This window comes from Heteronotia binoei, chromosome 12, assembly GCF_032191835.1.
Source record: "Heteronotia binoei isolate CCM8104 ecotype False Entrance Well chromosome 12, APGP_CSIRO_Hbin_v1, whole genome shotgun sequence".
NCBI lineage: Eukaryota > Metazoa > Chordata > Lepidosauria > Squamata > Gekkonidae > Heteronotia > Heteronotia binoei.
In genome coordinates this window covers 59,753,188-59,770,926 of record NC_083234.1, presented here as the reverse complement: position 1 = coordinate 59,770,926, position 17,739 = coordinate 59,753,188, and the positions used below count along the sequence as shown (strand labels likewise).

Below are 17,739 nucleotides of genomic sequence, written 5' to 3'. Positions count from 1 at the left end.
ATCTGGGCATTCTTTTCATACAGAAGATCATCATCTAATTTTTTCAGTGAGACGAGAGATTTTGTTTAACAATGGAGTAATAATCTTGTCAGGTGCTTCCTTGTATTGTGGGCAGCTAAAAAAATGTGCTCTAAGGTTTCAACTTCTCTTAATGGATAGGAGCAGAGCATTTACAGAGTTCTGTTATATCTCCTTTCCAATATTGCAGAAGGGAGAGCCAGGCACTTTGCCAGGGTAAACATCCTTCTGAATCCATTTATTTATGAAGATGTTAAATAAGCTGCCAGCTTCACAATATTATTAAAGTCTGATCACACATACACATTTTGTAGGCTAGCAATACGATTTGGCATTCTGTCCCCACATGTAGCTGCTGGTGTGTCCTTGGATAAGTCACAAATTCTCTCAGAGCTGTTCTCTCAAGAGCAGTTCTCTCAGAGCTCTCTCAGCCCCACCTGCCTCTCAGGATATTCATTGCGGAGAGAGGAAGGGAGGGAGATGGTAAACCGTTCTGAGACTCCGAGTGAAGGGCAGAATATAAATCCAATCTCCTCCTCCTTCTCCAGTCTCTGGACTTACGTATCCATAGATGGGACAATGTTGAGAATTAGATACACTGATGATTTCCTGAAAGCTGGAATGGTCAATTGTATCCCCTTACTGAGCTGTTTTTCCTGGTTGAAAATACCAACCATGCCTAAATGAGTACTTTGTACATCAGATTTGAATGGATTGGCTTCTTAAATTGTTTTTATTCGTTATGTACCATAATAATAAATAATCTGAATACCTTGGCCAGGTACAACCAAGGCTGTTTCTTAGGTGAATTTTTCGGATTCCAAGCATATTGCCAATCCATACAATCAAACCAGCATATTAAGAATGTGGATGGTGTGTACAAATGTTTGGAACGTGGAACAGTTGCACAAGGGATTAAGACACTCAGGCCACATTTACCACGCTGCTTCTTGATCTACTTCTGCAAGTTTTACAGTAGTAAGTTTAACACAAATATTGAAAACTGTCAGGGAAATTGTTACATATGTTGGTAAAGGTATAGCAATTCAAACAAAAGTCAGTAGCATAAAGGCAAATTGCCTTCTGCCAGCAGATTCTTGTCCAACTCTGGCAAGTTCTTGAGTTACAAGAGCCAACAAATCTCACAGTACTGAGCAAAACATAAACCAGAATATGTACTGCTACTGTGTACTCTAATCAGGAATCTGATCACCTTTCTAGGTAAGCTGCCTGGATACTCAATAACACTTAAATAGTGAAATGAGGAAAGCCAAGTGCAGAAGAATAGATGCTTTTGAATTGTGGTGCTGGAGAAGACTCTTGAGGGTCCCTTGGACTGCAAGAAGACCAAATCAGTCAGTCCTAAGGGAAATCAACCCTGACTGTTCCCTAGAAGGTCAGATGCTGAAGCTGAAGCTCGAATACTTTGGCAACCAAATGAGAAAGGAGCACTCACTGGAGAAGATCCTGATGTTGGAAAAGACAGAATGCAAAAGAAGGGGACGGCAAAAGATGAGATGGCTGGACAGCGTTACTGATGTAACTAACACGAATTTGAGCAGACTTCGGAGGATGGTAGAAGACAGGAGGGCCTGGTATGACTTTGTCCATGGGGTCGCAAAGAGTCGGACTCAACTGTGCGACTGAACAAGCAAAAGTGAAATAAAAAAGTTTTGTGCTTTTCCTATCAGAGCCTTTTTCCTTAGCCTCACCAGATGGCTTTCAAAGAGACAGATAAAAAGACATATTCCAGAAGCTGCATTTTTTTAAAAATATGACAAATGTACATTTAGAAAACTTTGCTAACATAGTTTCATGCTTAAGATTAATGTCGACACACAAGGTGTGAAAATCATTTAAGAATTTGAAACTGGTCCCAGAACCTGTAAGACAAAGGAGCAGGCAAGGCTGTCACTAGCACACATTCAAACATTCAGTAAAAGCCTGTTGACTTTAAGTTAGGTCACAGCCAGACATAGCTTGTTCCCCACATTCCTAATGGTCAAGCTTATAAAGCAAACCTGTGTATGCAACACCCAACGAATCATAACTGCAGTGATAAAAGAGTTTAATGACTATAGGTGTAAACTAAATGAATCTTGTAACAAGATTTAAGAAACTCTGCATTACTCTGCGTTATCATATGTTGTTCAGAATGAAGATTTAAAATAAAAATAAAAAGGCAGTCAGTAATCACAGTGCAACTTTATTTAACACTTCATTCTTTCAAAGAGATAGGTAGGGGTTTAAATAAATGTCACAGTTGCAAACCTGTGTTATAGATAAGATGGCAGCGAAGAGCTTATTACCAGGTTTCCTACTGTATTTGGCAACTAAATGTGATAGTACTATACAGTGATTTACCACTGCGAAACCCCAATTGTTCTGGGCCTAGTATATAATGGTCACCCATCCATCTTTCTAGTTTGGTGAGAAGAAATTCAACATAAAGCTTCCCAACTACTGATAAAAGACTAATTGGTCTGTAATTCTCAGGTAAGGAAGGATCACCCTTTTTAAAGATGGGGACAATGATTACATTAGTCCATGACTTGGGCATAATTCCAGGGTTATTTATCATAGTAAACAGGGCGGTCAATGAGGGAGCCCACCACTCTTGGAGAGACTGTAATAATTCTGGAGAAACTGCATCAGGGGCCATTGTTTTTTAACGTTTGAGCTGTTTTATCAAAATAATGTCCTCTGGAAGTCTACTCAGTCGCCGTGGAAATGCTGGGTTCTATAGGGCTGGAAAAACAGGCATCTTCTTCCTTGAGGAGGTTTAAAAAATAGAGAACCAAGTTTGCAATGGGATTGATGGTCTTAAAAGATACACCAGAGATATGGTCCAGAATTTCCCACTGTCATTAGACCTAACTGCCCTGATTAATGTTTCCCACTGGGTCATTGCATGCTGGAATTCTTTTGGCCTTAATTAAGTCCAAAAGCTGCTGTTTAACTATAAAGTATTCTTTCAGGTATGCAGGTTCCCTTTGGCTCAAAAAGTGACGGTAAATAGAGCGAAGAGCGGACTTCAGATCCAAGCACTCTCTATTATACCATGGATTATGTTTGAATTTAGGTTTGGGGTCTGGAGGGGAAGCTGGCTGTAAAAATGAAATATAAGTTGAAATTAAAGTGTCATACAGAGAAATAACTTCTGCTGGATTTAGGGAAGGTATAAGTGAGGAGCGCACGTCCTTTATAGTTTGCTTGTTAGCTAATGACTGAATCTGTGTTATAGAGAATGGGCTGCTGCTGAACAGACAGATAGTGAAGCTGAAGGCAGTTTTGTAAACAAAAGAAACTGAAGGAAGGTGCTAAACTCCTAAAGCCCATCAGCTACCAGCTAAGCACTTTGACTGGAAGTAAACCCTGCTAGGGGAAAACTGGCTGAGGAGAGAGATGGGGAGGGCACAGGCAGGAAATGATTTAACATTCCATTCCAACCATAAATCAAAGGCTGTGATATCATCATGTCTTACTTATATAACGTAAGTTTTGTAGGTTGTTTGCAGGTAAAGGTTTTCCTTTGATTTGGCATCTAAACTGGAGTGTGGGTTTTGTTTTTTGTTTTTGCAGCACCCATATAATGCTGTCCCCAAATACACTACTTTCTACGCTCCCTCTCCCTGCTTTGATACTATCATTCCTGAACTCTCTTTTGATGAAGAAAAAGAGAAGAGATTGGATTTATATCCTGCCCCTCACTACCCGAAGGAATCTCAGAGAAGCTTACAATCTCCTTTCCCTTCCCCTCCCCACAACAGACACCTTGTGAGGTAGGTAGAGCTGTGAGAGCTCTAACAGAAACTGCTCTTGAGAGGAATAGCTCTGCAGGAACTTGTAACTGACTCAAGGTCACATCAACAGGTACATGTGGAGGAGTGGGGAAATCAAACCCGGTTCTCCCAGATAAGAGTCCACACACTTAACACTACATCAAAGTGGCTCTCCAGTTGAAGTCTTTAGAAAGACTGCAAAATTCCCCTGAATGCCATGTGGATGGGAAGATGTCAGTTCCTGAAAGTCTTGTCCACAGTTTGCACCACTTTCCTCAGTAGAAAAGAGCAAGAATCAAGTAGTATCTTAAAACAAACAAAATTTGTGACAGCGTATGAGAGCTGCCATGAGTCACTGCTCACTTCAGATTCAGATAGAATTGCATTATTATTTAATTTATTTATTTATTCACCCTATCCTAGCTTACTCTGGGGCTCTGGGCGATGTACAATGACATAATGCCATAACAACAACGTACAACTTTAAAATCCATTATGAGGAATTATGAATAAGAATTATAAACCAAAATTAGAAGTTGGGGGGGGAAATTCCAGATGGCATCCCATGAGTTTCCCATTCCCATTCAGGACCACCAGGCTGTCTTCTGTGGGAGGGGAGAGCTTAAAACAGAGTGAACAGGGGGTAGAAAAAGGAGGGTGCCAGCCAATAAAGGGGGCAGTTAGCCCCCTTCCTGGAACGTAGCGACCTGGCAACAGTGATCCATGCAACGGTCACCTCGAGGCTGGACTACTGTAATGCCCTCTACATGGGGCTGCCCCTGTACTGAACTCGGAAACTGCAGCTAGTGCAGAATGCGGCAGCCAGGCTGTTAGTGGGACTACCTCGGTGGGAACATGTACGGGCTAGGCTGCGGGAACTGCACTGGCTGCCAATTGTGTACCAAGTTCGTTACAAGGTGCTGGTCATTACCTTTAAAGCCGTATATGGCCGAGGACCTGCCTACCTTAGGGACCGACTCTCTCCATATGTTCCCCAGAGAGCACTGAGATCTAGTTCCCCAAATCTTCTAAAAATCCCTGGACCAAGGGAGGCCAAGCTAAAAACAACAAGGGAGCAGGCCTTCTCGATAATGGCTCCCCAATGGTGGAATCAGCTGCCAGAGGAGGTGTGAGCCCTGCGGGACCTCAATCAGTTCCGCAGGACTTGTAAAACTGCCCTCTTCCAACTTGCTTTTAAGGTGGAATCCTGATAATGACATCTAGCCATCTTTATATATATGTATTGAACTGTAGCACCTTCAATTTATACTGGTTTTAATTTATTTATTTAACTTAATTTGTGTATTTGTGGTTTGATCGTGTTTTAGCTGTATTTTATTGTAATCATGCTGTGTGCCATGTCTTGTGAGCCGCTCTGAGCCTGCCTTGGCGGGGAGAGCGGAATATAAATAAAAATTTATTATTATTATTATTATTATTATTAATAAAAACCACTGCTGCCCTCAACCAAAAGCCTGGAAGAACATCTCTGCCTTACAGGCCCTGCAGAACTGTATAAAACCTCTAGTGTCATTTGGCAGAGAGTTCCACCAGGTTGGGGCCAGGACCAAAAGGCCCTGGTCGAGGACAGCCAGACCTCTCTAGGACCAGGGATCAGAAGCAAGATGTTATCAGTAGAGCACAAGGCTCTCCTGGTGACATACTAGAGGAGACAGTCCCACAGATACATTGGTCCCAGACTGTCCATGACCTTGAACCTGACTTGGTATTCCACTGGGAGCCAATGGTTGAATATATGCTGTCCATGACATTTCCATCAGGACCTGCACCACTGTATTATGGTCCAGCTGGAGTTTCCAGGTAGGCCAGCACAGAACAATAGTCCAGTCTGGAGGTGACCATTGCATGGATTACCACAGCTAGGTCAGAAAGGAGCCAGTGGCCGAGCTTGGCAGAGATGAAAAAACACTAGCTTGGCAATGTGTGTTACTTGGGCCGCTATTGATAAGGAGGGATCCAAGGTCATGCCCAGACTCTTGAAGGACAGTGCTGGTGCCAATGGTGCCGTGTCAAGAAGCCTGAAGTCCCCCCTGCCACAGAACTCCTGTCTTTGATTGATCCAGTCTCTGCCCGCTGTTTTTAACTATCCCACCGTGGCCTCCAGAGCCTCAGCCAGGTTTTGAGGGGCAGTAACTGGCCACATGCCTGTTCGGGGGGAGGGAGGTAAAGGAGATTGTGACCACTCTGAGACTCTGAGTATAGGGCAGGATATAAATCCCATATCCAATATTTTGAGAGCTGCAAAACATAACAGATGCAGTTGGGTGTTATCAGAATATTAATTACACCCAAGCCCAAAACTCCTTGCCAGCTGGGAAAGGGGGTATAAATAGAAGTTGAGTAACATTGGGGAATGGAGTGCCACCTGAGGGACCCCACACAGTGTTTCCTAGAGGACATCTTTGGCCAGTGCCACCCTCTGTCCCCAACCAAGGAGAAATGAGAGCTACCAAAGGGTCACCCCATGAACCTCTACATTGGGTGAGGCAGTGAGTCAAAATATCATAATCTACTGTGTTAAATGCCACTGTGAGGACAAGCAACAATAGCAGTGCCAATGCACCTCAATCCAGCTGTTTACAGAGATAGTCTGTCAGAGCGACCAGCAAAGTCTCCATCCTATGGCCAGGGCAGAATCCAGACTGAAATGGGTCTAACACCAATGTGTCATCCAGGAAACCCAGGAGCTGCTCAGCTACCACTCTCTCAATCACCTTACCCAGAAATTCTAAGTTCAAGACTGGGTGGTAATTGGCAGGAACATCAGATGAACATCATGTGTTTGAGAGCCACAAGTCGGAAGGAAGGAAGATAGATGTGGGAGAGAGAGAAAGGTGGAAAGAAAGCAACTTTAACTTGAAATGCATTCTCCAAGCTGCTGGCTGGCTTGGTAAAGTGATTTAAAGAGAAATGCCTTCTCCAAGCTGGCTGATGGGGCGGTGGGGGCTTTGAGAGCCACACAATATGTGTGAAAGAGCCACAAGTGGCTCCTGAGCTGCAGTTTGGCCATCCCTGGTCTTGAGCTTCATTATCAGTTGCAATTCAGCAGCCTCTCTTTCTAAACTCCCTTTGAAATTCCTTTGTTAGAGAACTGCTACTTTTAGGTCAGCAACTGAATGTCCTATAAGGTTAAAATGTTCCCCCACTGTTTTTTGAAAGTTGTAGTTCCTAATGTCAAAATTTCAAAGAGAGAAAAGAAAGAGAGGCTGCTGCATTGCAACTGATAATGAAACTCAAGACACTTTGCACAGTAAGCATGATGCACATCTAAGCCAATCAAGGTTATGCCTCAAAAGCAAGGAGAGGGGGAAGCAGCAAACTGAGCGTGTGTGAGAAAGAGAGAATGATGAAAAAAGCAAGTGCTTAATAGGTAAATTCAAGATTATAATGCAAGCACTACACATCATAACAAATGATAATTCAGTTAATTCAAACTTAACCATCAGTTAAAAACACACTCACATAGTCAGGGGGAAAGTGGGTTAAAAAAAGAGAGAGAACATAAAACTCAAGCAGAAAATTGTACCCTGCCTTTAACAGAACTGATTAAAAACTGAAGAAAGTACTGCTATCTTCTTAAGCAAATTGGAAAATTTTCAGCGTCTCTGTTGCTACTTGACAAAGTCCAGCGAGTCAGACTCCCACACACCAGATTGCTCTGGACTGCCGAGAGCTGTGACATCACTGGGTAAAAGTTTGGCTTTGGCCAGCCCTCTACTGTTTGTGGTTAAGGGGGAGGCCCTGAACGTGTCTATTGCTGGTGGATCCCTTGCTCTTGTGGGAGGGGGAAGCAGAGCTTATCCAACCAGAACTTGTCTGCATACCGCATGCTTGATTATCTGTTTTTCCCCCTCCTTCAGCATGTAAATCCACCACAAAGGAGCTGAAGTTCAAATAGGGCTGTTTTAGCCTCGCTTGAAATGATGGATTCGGAGCTTTACAACTGAAATGCAGGAGAGCTGGAGTTCCTGAAAAGCAAGTCACTGCTGCAGCCTATTGTCCCTAAGGGTCTATAGTATGTGGACCAACGGATAATAAGATTCAGCAATCAAGTTAAAGGGACGAGAGTAAACAATAAGGAACTAACCAGACTGCAATAACCTTATGATTTTATTCTTCAAAGTACTGTACTAAATGCATTAACCTTTACTGCAAACAAATCTAGGTAACCTTAATTGCTGATGAATTTATTTATTTTGGTGCAATCAGTGATGTCACTATTTCTGTGGGTGAGCCAACAACTGAATCTTTGATTTTTTTTTTAAAAAAAACAACAACTTTAAAGCTTGAAGAAAGAAGTCCCAAGGAAACAGGGTAAGAATATTAAAGGTGTCATTACTATTTTTAATGCCATGAAATAATTTTTAAAATGCTATTATGCTTTAGAAAACAAAGCCAGCCTTATGTTAGTTTTGATATCAATTCTTCCCTAAACTATCAATTTCTATGACAAACCGTAAGTCCATAAATGAAGGATTAACATGAATGCATGTAAACTTTCATTTGCTAGGGGTTCTGCATAGTTTTTATTGATTTTTACTTCAAATACATGGTTATTAACTCTGTCTAAAATGTCAAAGTTATGGCTTTAATTTCATATGAAACCCATCAAAGCACTCATCATACATGTGGCAAAAAGCCTTTTCCTCCCTAAAAGGCTTCACAGCAAAACCCCTACTCTTTGTACTGTTTCTTTGAAAGCACTATTGTATTACAGCCCAGGAAGCTGGTCTTTACTTTCCTGACACATTGATCAGATTAAGAGATACAGAAAGTTCCTCTAAATTCCTAGCATTTCAGTGTTTACATTTTAAGCATTTTTTTTTAAAGAAGTCCAAATCAACCAGAGTATTTTTGGAAGATTTCTTGCAACAGCACTTACAATAAATGCCAAGTGTGAAATATGAAGCAAGAATGATAAGATTAAACAGTGCTGCAAAACTTTTATTTTGACATTTAGCACATGAAACAGAAAGTAAGAAGTGTAGATACACCTTTCAGCATGCCTTAGATTAACAGAGGATGAAATGAGGCTACCTTTAAAAGGGAGTCAGAACAAATATAGCATTTGGGTTCAGCTTTCCTAGGAGCATGTTCAACAAAAAGATGCTGTGTAGTAAATTTCTTCCTGACCCAGAAGCAAAGGTTGTAGAGACAATTATGGGCTTGTCTTCTTTTACAGTCAATATTAAGGAAGAAAGGCCAAAGACACTGGATAGGCAATTCTCTGAAATCTCTAAGGGCATTCTGTTACCATTTCAAAACAAACATTCTCAAAGAATCCAGGATCTTTGTTTTTAAAGTATTCCATTGGTCGTCCACCCCACCTCCACCTCAGCAAGAAAGAAATTAGGGCTCTCAACCAAATGAAAAATGGTTGCGTTTACCTACGTAGTTTAAAGAGCAACAAAACAGCAGGACTGCTTCTGCTGGTTTCATATTAGTTCACTACAATAGCGAAAAAAAGTATGCAGGTGGAATAACTAGTTTTGGAGGATTTTGATATTAAAATATGTAATAGGTCACTTTTGATTTAAGGCATATTCTGAATAAATTGTCCCTATCTGTGCTCAATATCAACCTTAAGAAATCTGTATCTCTGAGGCTTAACATTACTATTGTTCTGTCATTTCCCAGGGGATTGCCTGCCCCCTCCCCACATGCCCTACAGAAAGTTCTACCTTGAAAGGATTCAGGGCTATCCCAGCTCTGAGACCTCTATACTGTCACCAAAACAGAATACTGACTGGTCTTTTGACAAGAACCAATTCTACACAATCCCCCCCCCCCCCATTTACTTAATAGCTATCATTAATTCGCTTTCCAGTATGAAATAACATCTGATAAGGAATAATAAATCCATGAATGCATTTCTATAGTTGGCAAACTGTAGAAATCTCACACTAAACTTATACGTAGTAGGAATGATAATGTCAGGGTGTAAATGGAACAAGTCTTGCAGGATCTCAGTCCTAGCATTCATTTTGAACTGTACACGAAAAAGAAATAATAGTAAAAAAGAAAGTATTCTGAACAAGTACAAAGAACATTTCTCTCAACACCAAGTAACCACAGCTGTTCCCATAAATTAAGAAACAGAACTTCTAGGTCAAAAGGGGGATGAATTCAAGGCTGAGACTTCTTACTTTAAAAAATTGGAATCTTGTTTAGTTGTAATCCATTCCATAACACAAGGGCTCCAACATTGTACAAAGATACCTGCCAACTGATCTTTATGGTTCCAGTATCATATCATTAAGACAAACACCCTGAAAGTATTAGTCTGCACTGATCACAGCACTGAGCAAAGTGCTAACTACTACTAATTAGGCCTTTTTTTGAGCAGGAACGCAGTTCCAGATGGCTTGGCCACAGGGGTGTGTGGCGTTATATGCAAATGAGTTCCTGCTGGGCTTTTTCTACAAAAAACAATAATTATGTATGGCACTGTGTGTAGCATAATCAGGAGATCCTAAGACTGTCTAGCAGCCAGAAGTTCTAACTATTTTAGCATTATGCCCCATTAGGTGGTGAGCTACATCTGTTTTTAAGGCAAGAGACATTTCAGAGGAGGTTTGCCATTGCCTGCCTCCGTGTCACACCCCTGGTATTCCTTGGAGGTCATCTATCCAAATACTAGCCTGGGCCAACCCTGCTTAGCTTCCAAGATCTGACAAGATCAAGCTATTCTCAGCTATCAACGTCAGGGCTCTATTAGCATACTGCACACACAACCAAAATACTCCATTACCTGGTGGTAGTTCTTCATCCAACATCTAGGAACCACTGTTGAAGCAAAATGCCAAGCAAAAAGTTATGCAGAGGCTGTTTCATTTGGAGGTTCGAAGAAAAGTAAATATCAAACAAGGGAGGATGGCAACCTCAGAATATTTAGAATATTTAGAATAACACATTCTGTCACAATTAACCCTTCTGATAAATTTAGACTGTAATTACCAATCCAGAATTTTCTATATTCCACCCTGGATCAAAATTCCTGGTAAAATCATTTCACACAGCTAGAAATGTAAAGATCTCCTTTAAATAATGATTTCTAAAGAGAAAGCAGGGAAATAAATCTGTACTACCAATACACTATTTGAATATACATACAAATAAACATTTGAGAGTTTAGGGCTGCTGCTACTTTGTGAAACTACAGAGGAATCTGGGGATTTTAAAACAGAAAATACAGTAGATTATGAGGCTCTTTTTACCCCCTAGAGAAAGAATATCCCCAATGCCTATCACAATCCGTTATGTTACTATATGGGCACAGACCCAAATTTGCTTTTCCCCCCCTCTTCCCCAGAAAGAAATACCACATGGCTGAACACTAGGCCTTTCATGACTTCTCATTTGGTTGGGTATTAAACTCTGCTGCTTATGAAAATTGCTCCAAATGGTCTTAGTACACCATTCAGCCTGGGAGCTGTTCTGGAGAAAAACCTTCAAATGGAGCCCCATTGTCAAGCTGGAGTAACTATTGTACAAACCAAAAATGAACTGTAAAGCCCTTTCCCATCCTTTGTTCAAACATATACAAAATAGCGGCTTAATGAAAAAACTAGGAAACTGACCTCTTCCATCCCTTCAGGATACGTTGTAATGTGGTGGTGGAAAGTGCTGTCAAGTCGCAGCTGACTTATGGTCGCTCTGTATGGTTTTCGAGGCAGGAGATGTTCGTAGGTGGTTTGCCATTGCCTGCCTCTGCATAGCAACCCTGGACTTCTTTGGTGGTCTCAGATCCAAGTACTAACCAAGGCCAACTCTGCTTAGTGTCTGAGACTGGGTTAGCATGGACCACCCAGTCAGAGTTGTAATACTTTCCTAATTTCAACCACATTACATTGGTGAGGTCGCCCAGACTGAGACTTGGGGGCTGTTGACACATTTTAAAAGTCTACACGTGGCATGCCATGGACACTAGCTTCCCTAGAAAATGTCAATTGGCCCAAAGGGCACCCAGTTTGAGCCATAACTGAGTCTGACACAGCCAAAACCCAGATTCTATATTCTGTACAGCAGCTCAAGCAACAGAACAAGACTGCCAAGGGGCCTAGAGTAAAACAAGCTGGCTTTGGAGAAAGGGGAGTAAAATGTTTACCATCCCACTATGGCTGGTTTGCTCTTTTCCTGGGTGGCTGCTATGGTGCTGGTTTTGCTCTTTTCCTGGGCGGCTGCTATGGTGCTGGTTTTGCTCTTTTCCTGGGTGGCTACTATGGTGCTGATTTTGCTCTTTTCTTGGGTGGCTGCTATGGTGCTGGTTTTGCTCTTTTCCTGGGTGGCTACTATGGTGCTGATTTTGCTCTTTTCTTGGGCGGCTGCTATGGTGCTGGTTTTGCTTTTTTCCTGGGCGGCTACTATGGTGCTGGTTTTGTTCCATCTTCTCTGTGGCTGGCTGGCTTTCCTCATGGCAGCTTTTGAGGGCTGGGTTGAGAGTGTAAGGTTGTAGAGAAGGGTGGTCACTGTCATAGAGGACAGGCCCTTTATTTCCATCCCTGGCTCCCTTAAGGAGCAAGCTACCTACACTGGCACAGTTTTGCATTTCTGACCACACAATCACATTTATGGAAAGAGTAAGATCATCTTGTTAAAAAGACCTGGAGAAAGAAATTAGGACCAGCATTGACCTAAGAGTTCAAGCTACCTTCCCTATCAACTATTTTAAGTAAACATTACTCAAAAGACAGCTTCTAACAGCTTTTTTAAAAAAATCTACTTTCCCCCCCTAATATTGAGACTTGCTTCTTAAACAGTATCAAAGCCAAAGACAACATTGCTATAAGGATTCCTGCTGAATGTAACCTAAAACAAGTGTGAGGTACACCTTCACAGGGAGTAACTGACAGTTGCCAAGGAAAGCATGAATTCTGCTCTCACCACTTCCAACATGCCTCTTGACTTGGGTCATGAAGAACAGGCAAGAATTATAAGCTTTGCTTGCAATGTGCCTTGTCCCTTTAAAGGCAGGGCTTCATTGTGGAGCATGTTCTTCTGGTGCTGGGCACTTTCAAGATCACTCAAACCCACTAGTCTTGAGAAAGCAGAAGTGACTAGCGTAAGAGGAATGTGCTCAACAATGGAAACTGGTACAGTATAAATGGGACCAAGGGTTAGGACCCAAGACAGTGCCCATCTTCATCCTTGGGTAGTGCAAGACACATGCCTTTTGATGACTGCCAGGATCAAACAAACAACTGCTTGTTTAGGCAAACAAAACTTAACTCCCCTCCCCCCTAATACTGCTTATCCTAAGGACATGAAAGCATGATCTATACCCATTCTTCTGAACTTCCCTAATTTTATTTTGTTCTGTTTCCCTTGAGATTAGGGGAGGAAACTGACACAGCACTTGAGAAAGTTAAAACAGCCTTCCTGACTTAATAAGGCTGACTAAGGTGAAATTTGAAAAAAACTTGAACTTAATAAGATAACCATCTCTTACACTACCTTGGTTGAAGCAGGCTCTGGCTTATGCCACAATACATACAGCAAATCTTTAAGGAGCCACTGCAGTAATTTTGCTTTGGTTGCAACAGACTGACACAGCTACCCTCTGCAACATCTCTATTACTAGAACATTGTTTAATTAATAATAGTATACTATTTTATTGCTGATATTATGAAGTTGTACATTTTTGGCTGTTTTCTGGCTATTCCCAGCATTCATTTTCAAAGTGCAATAGGGGAAGTGGATTGGTGCTAAACCAGCAATGGACAAATTAACACTGTGCAAAAAACAGGTCAATCACTCTTTCCACACAGTGGGATATTCCATCCCTCTCTTAGTGCTGTATTAGCAGTAGCCATATGATATGACACGATATGCCCTCAGTACCTGCAAACCAGGAGAAGGATAAGGCTGGCTTTTCTTCTGGAGAGTGACCTTATTGCATTACTAAAAATTTTTTTTAAAAAAATTGTCTGAAATATGCTCAAGACTAAGAGATGGGAAGGAACAGTCTCCAAGCAGCAAAAGATAAAGCAAAGTTCATAAGGCAACTGAAAATGCAGCAGATCAAAGGGGAAGGGACTTATGATATGGTGATGTCATGGGCACATTCCAATAAATACTTGTAACACTTACGCAACCAACCTTCCACACAGAAAAGCATGCTTGCAGAGTCAACAACTGCTGTTTCTCAGCAACTACAATTAACAACTTGAGTGAAGGGAAAGAGTTAGTTATTACCAGCAGGTTCACCAGGAAACGTTACATGGCTAGATTAATGTTAGCTGTGCTTTTCACCTGGAAGAAGTTGTCTGGAATGCCCCCAAAACAAAATGCTAAAGAAATAAATAGCTGTACTCATTTTGTACACTAAGTTTAGTGGTTATATTTTTAGCCTTCCTCAAAAGCCCAATAAAATTTCTGTTAAGCATTACCCTCTGCTACCTCAAGGAGTCTGAAATGCCCACACCTTAAAGTGTTGCAATTTTATTTTATTTTTTTAGTAAGGGGAAAATCATAAGTATACTTTGTAAGTGTGGCAGGGGGGATATTTTTAAAAAACAAACAAACCCAAAAACAGAAAAACAAAAACAGACTTTCAATTTAGAGAACAGAAAACAAATTCATGATGTGTCAAGGTTGTGGGGCTTTCCTTTTCTTTTATAGCTTAATCAATCATAACCTATTGCAATAGACTGAGTCTCTCTCTCTTAACTATCAAAGCAGCTGGAGTCAGGCAGGTCACTTTTTCCTAACTCTTTGGCTAAGGAAAGTATACACCAGTAAAGATAAACTAGCAACAATATCTGCAGTGGATTGGTTTCTTGCAGTATTGTCCTTAGTTTTCATTTCCCAGATTATTGGTTACATTATATCACATCACATCATTTTCCCCAGATACTTGGTTTAAATCATAAAATGTTTTCCTCAAACATATACTTCATATTAATGTATAGCTCTTAAATTATATAAACAACAGGAAACAAAGATTACCCCTAGTTCTCCCCTGCTATGTCCAAGACTGCAACTGCAGGGATGCAACACTTAAGGTGTTCATAAAAATGTCTACTGAAATCCCAATCCACCATCACTGAATACTGGATATATGATTATATAAATACTTAACAGTACATTATAGTTTTATTTTCAGCACAAAAAAGATGGTGGAGGGAAGTTTCCTGAAACACCCCCTCCAAAAGCCCTTTTAAAGCCCATTCAGTGCTGTCCACAGATCAGATAGCCTGCTGCTTCATTTGTTTTAAAAGAACCCTTTTCCTAGCAGCAGAGACATCATAGTATAATTAATGTTATGACTACTACATCATTGAAGGCAAAGCAAGACAATTCAGAGTGAGGCTTATTCGAGTTTATTCAGTCCTCCCTTAAAACTAAGCTTAGTTCTTCTCTCAGTGATGTCATCATATAAACATACCTTATTGGGCACATCATTGTTACTAGGATGATCTGAAGAAAAAAGATACTAAAGCTGCTGTCTATTGAGGACACAAACAGGTTCACAACACAGCTATCACCTGAATACAGGCATAGGTGGACTACTGGTTATTGAAAGTCTACAGCAGGTGAGATATAAGGAGTCAGATTGTGTAACAATGGAGGCACCTTCTCTCTGCAGTGTTCCCTCTCCTTTAAAAAGTAATGGAAAATGGGTCCTGAAAAATTTGCCACAAAAGAGGAAAGGCTTCTTGGGGAAAGGGGGTGTTTTTGTGCAAAGCACTCCCATTTTGACTCGACTAGATATTGTGTGGGCATTAACAACAAAAATCTAAACACTTGCACAGCATAACTTCTTTTAAAAGATTATGCAATATAAGAAGTTTCCCTAACAACCCCTGTTGAACTGGAAGATATTCTAGGACTTTCCTCTCATTTAGAATAGCAAGATATCTCTATTTCTGTGCTTTCTAAATTTTGTTGTACAATCTTTAGCACTTAGCCATAAAGTATTTTCTTAAGAGCAAATTCTATTTAAGAGCAAATTCTATTACTGTTATAACAGTGCTATAATAATACAGTGTAATGAAGTCCTGACATTAGCAAAACATACAGGTAAACTATCTACTTAATTTCATGCTGACATCATCTCATCAGGCTTTGTAGGCATTCTATTTGCCACAAAAAGGAACAAAACATAACTTAATTCAGAATAGAAAATTCTTTGTAAATGTAAAAAGCCTTGCAATGAACAGGATAATTTCCACAGTGAGTCTTTTGCATTTCACTTGTAACTTGTAGTGCCAAGGAAAATATCTGGTTTTGTTTTTCATTTTCAGGAAGGGGAGGGGGAATGGGGGAGGGGAAGAGAGAGAATGTAATATCTTTTCTTTGGACGTTTGTTTTGCTTCTGCATATTAGATGACAGAAACATCTTCAAATTACATTCCCTAAGGCACAATTAGTTGAGCAATTGTTGAAACAGCAAACACAATCAGATCCATTACTACCTCTTGCATTTTGCCAACTATCTGAATAGCCAGACTAGGTTCTAAGAATGCAATCTTGAACCATCAGTGTCAATGAGTAGTTAACATATGAAATTCACTGCCACAGGATGTAATGGCAGCTACAAACATAGACAGCTTCAAGAGAGGACTGGATAAAGATATGGAGCAGAGGTCCATCAGCCACAATGTATAGATGGAACACTATGTCTGGGGCAGTGATGCTCTGGATTCTTATTTATTAGATTTGCTGCTGCCAAGGGAAGACAGGCGAGCACCCCCAAAAAGTGCATCTACACAGGCACATCTGCCTGCTTGTCCCTGTCCCACCCCCGAGCCGTCCCCAATTTACTGGGACCTAGCTTAAAAAGGCCCCACTTTCAAAAGGCCCCTTTTTGCTGGGGTGCCTCCAAGGTGCCTCCCTGGCTGTCTGGGGAGCCACGGCAGAGCCAGTGTGTGCTCTAGATGCTCCCCGGGGGAAGGGGTGTGTGGCCCGTCCCTCTTCTGCAGGCCATCAGGATGCTCCCGGGTGCTTCTGAGCCGGCAGTCTGTTAGCAGCCAATAAGCTGGACTGCATGGACCACTGACCTGATCACTGGCATGAACACATGAAGTTGCCATATACTGAATCAGACCCTCGGTCCATCAAAGTCAGTATTGTCTACTCAGACTGGCAGCGGCTCTCCGGGTCTCAAGCTGAGCTTTTTCACGCCTATTTGCCTGGACCCTTTTAAGTTGGAGATGACAGGGATTGAACCTGGGACCTTCTGCTTACCAAGCAGATGCTCTACCCCTGAGCCACCGTCCCTCCCCTACTGCCACTGCCACTGATTTTCGTGAGCCTAGGACCATGTTCTTGAGAGAGAGAAGTCAGTAAAAAACAAAGATCAAATACACTCCTATGAACTGGACTTCCTCTTGTGGATTCTGAGCATGTGATGGGGTTTTAAAAAGAAAGCCAACAAAAGATTAAAGAGGCAGCTTTAAAACAGAACCAGCAGGGTCCACTTGAAGAGAGCTGATCTGGATGATATGGCTGACGTTTTGCCTGAGGGACCAACTGCCCTGATCCGGATAACCCAAGCTAGCTTGATCTTGGAAGCTAAGCAGGGTCAGCCTTCATCAGTATTTAGATGGGAGTTTGCCAAGGAATACCAGGAACACAATACAGCAGCAGATCATGGTAAATCACCTATGGACATCTATTGCCCTGAAAACCCCACCAGGGGTTGCCGTAAGTCAGTTGTGACTACTGCAGTTTCTTGTTTGTAATTATTAATAGTGTAGGTAACACAGTAAAAGAATGCAAGCTTATACAGCTTGTTTTCATACCATGGTTTTTATGGTTTTATTCTACTGATTTACTTCTGAGTTGCCTCAAGTAGGTCTTTGGGACTGGCAGGGTGGTATATTAAAGTGCTATATAATTTAGCAGCAGAAAAAGAGCCAACAACATATCTGTGCCATACCTCTTATGTTCTGGAGATCTTCATGCAAATGATCT

The 17,739-nt window shown here is 41.3% G+C and overlaps 2 protein-coding genes across 2 annotated transcripts in view; one reads left to right on the top strand and one right to left on the bottom strand.

The window, feature by feature from the left end:
• The window catches only part of RALGPS1 (Ral GEF with PH domain and SH3 binding motif 1), a 311,729-nt gene that overhangs the window by 137,635 nt on the left and 156,355 nt on the right, over positions 1-17,739 (bottom strand). The gene's annotated exons all lie outside the window — the stretch shown is intronic.
• ANGPTL2 (angiopoietin like 2) overlaps positions 7,597-17,739 on the top strand; it is a 31,522-nt gene continuing 21,379 nt past the window's right edge. Inside the window, exon 1 of the mRNA XM_060250676.1 lies at positions 7,597-8,135. The gene's annotated coding sequence lies outside the window, so the exon portion shown is untranslated. The remainder of the gene's footprint in view (positions 8,136-17,739) is intronic.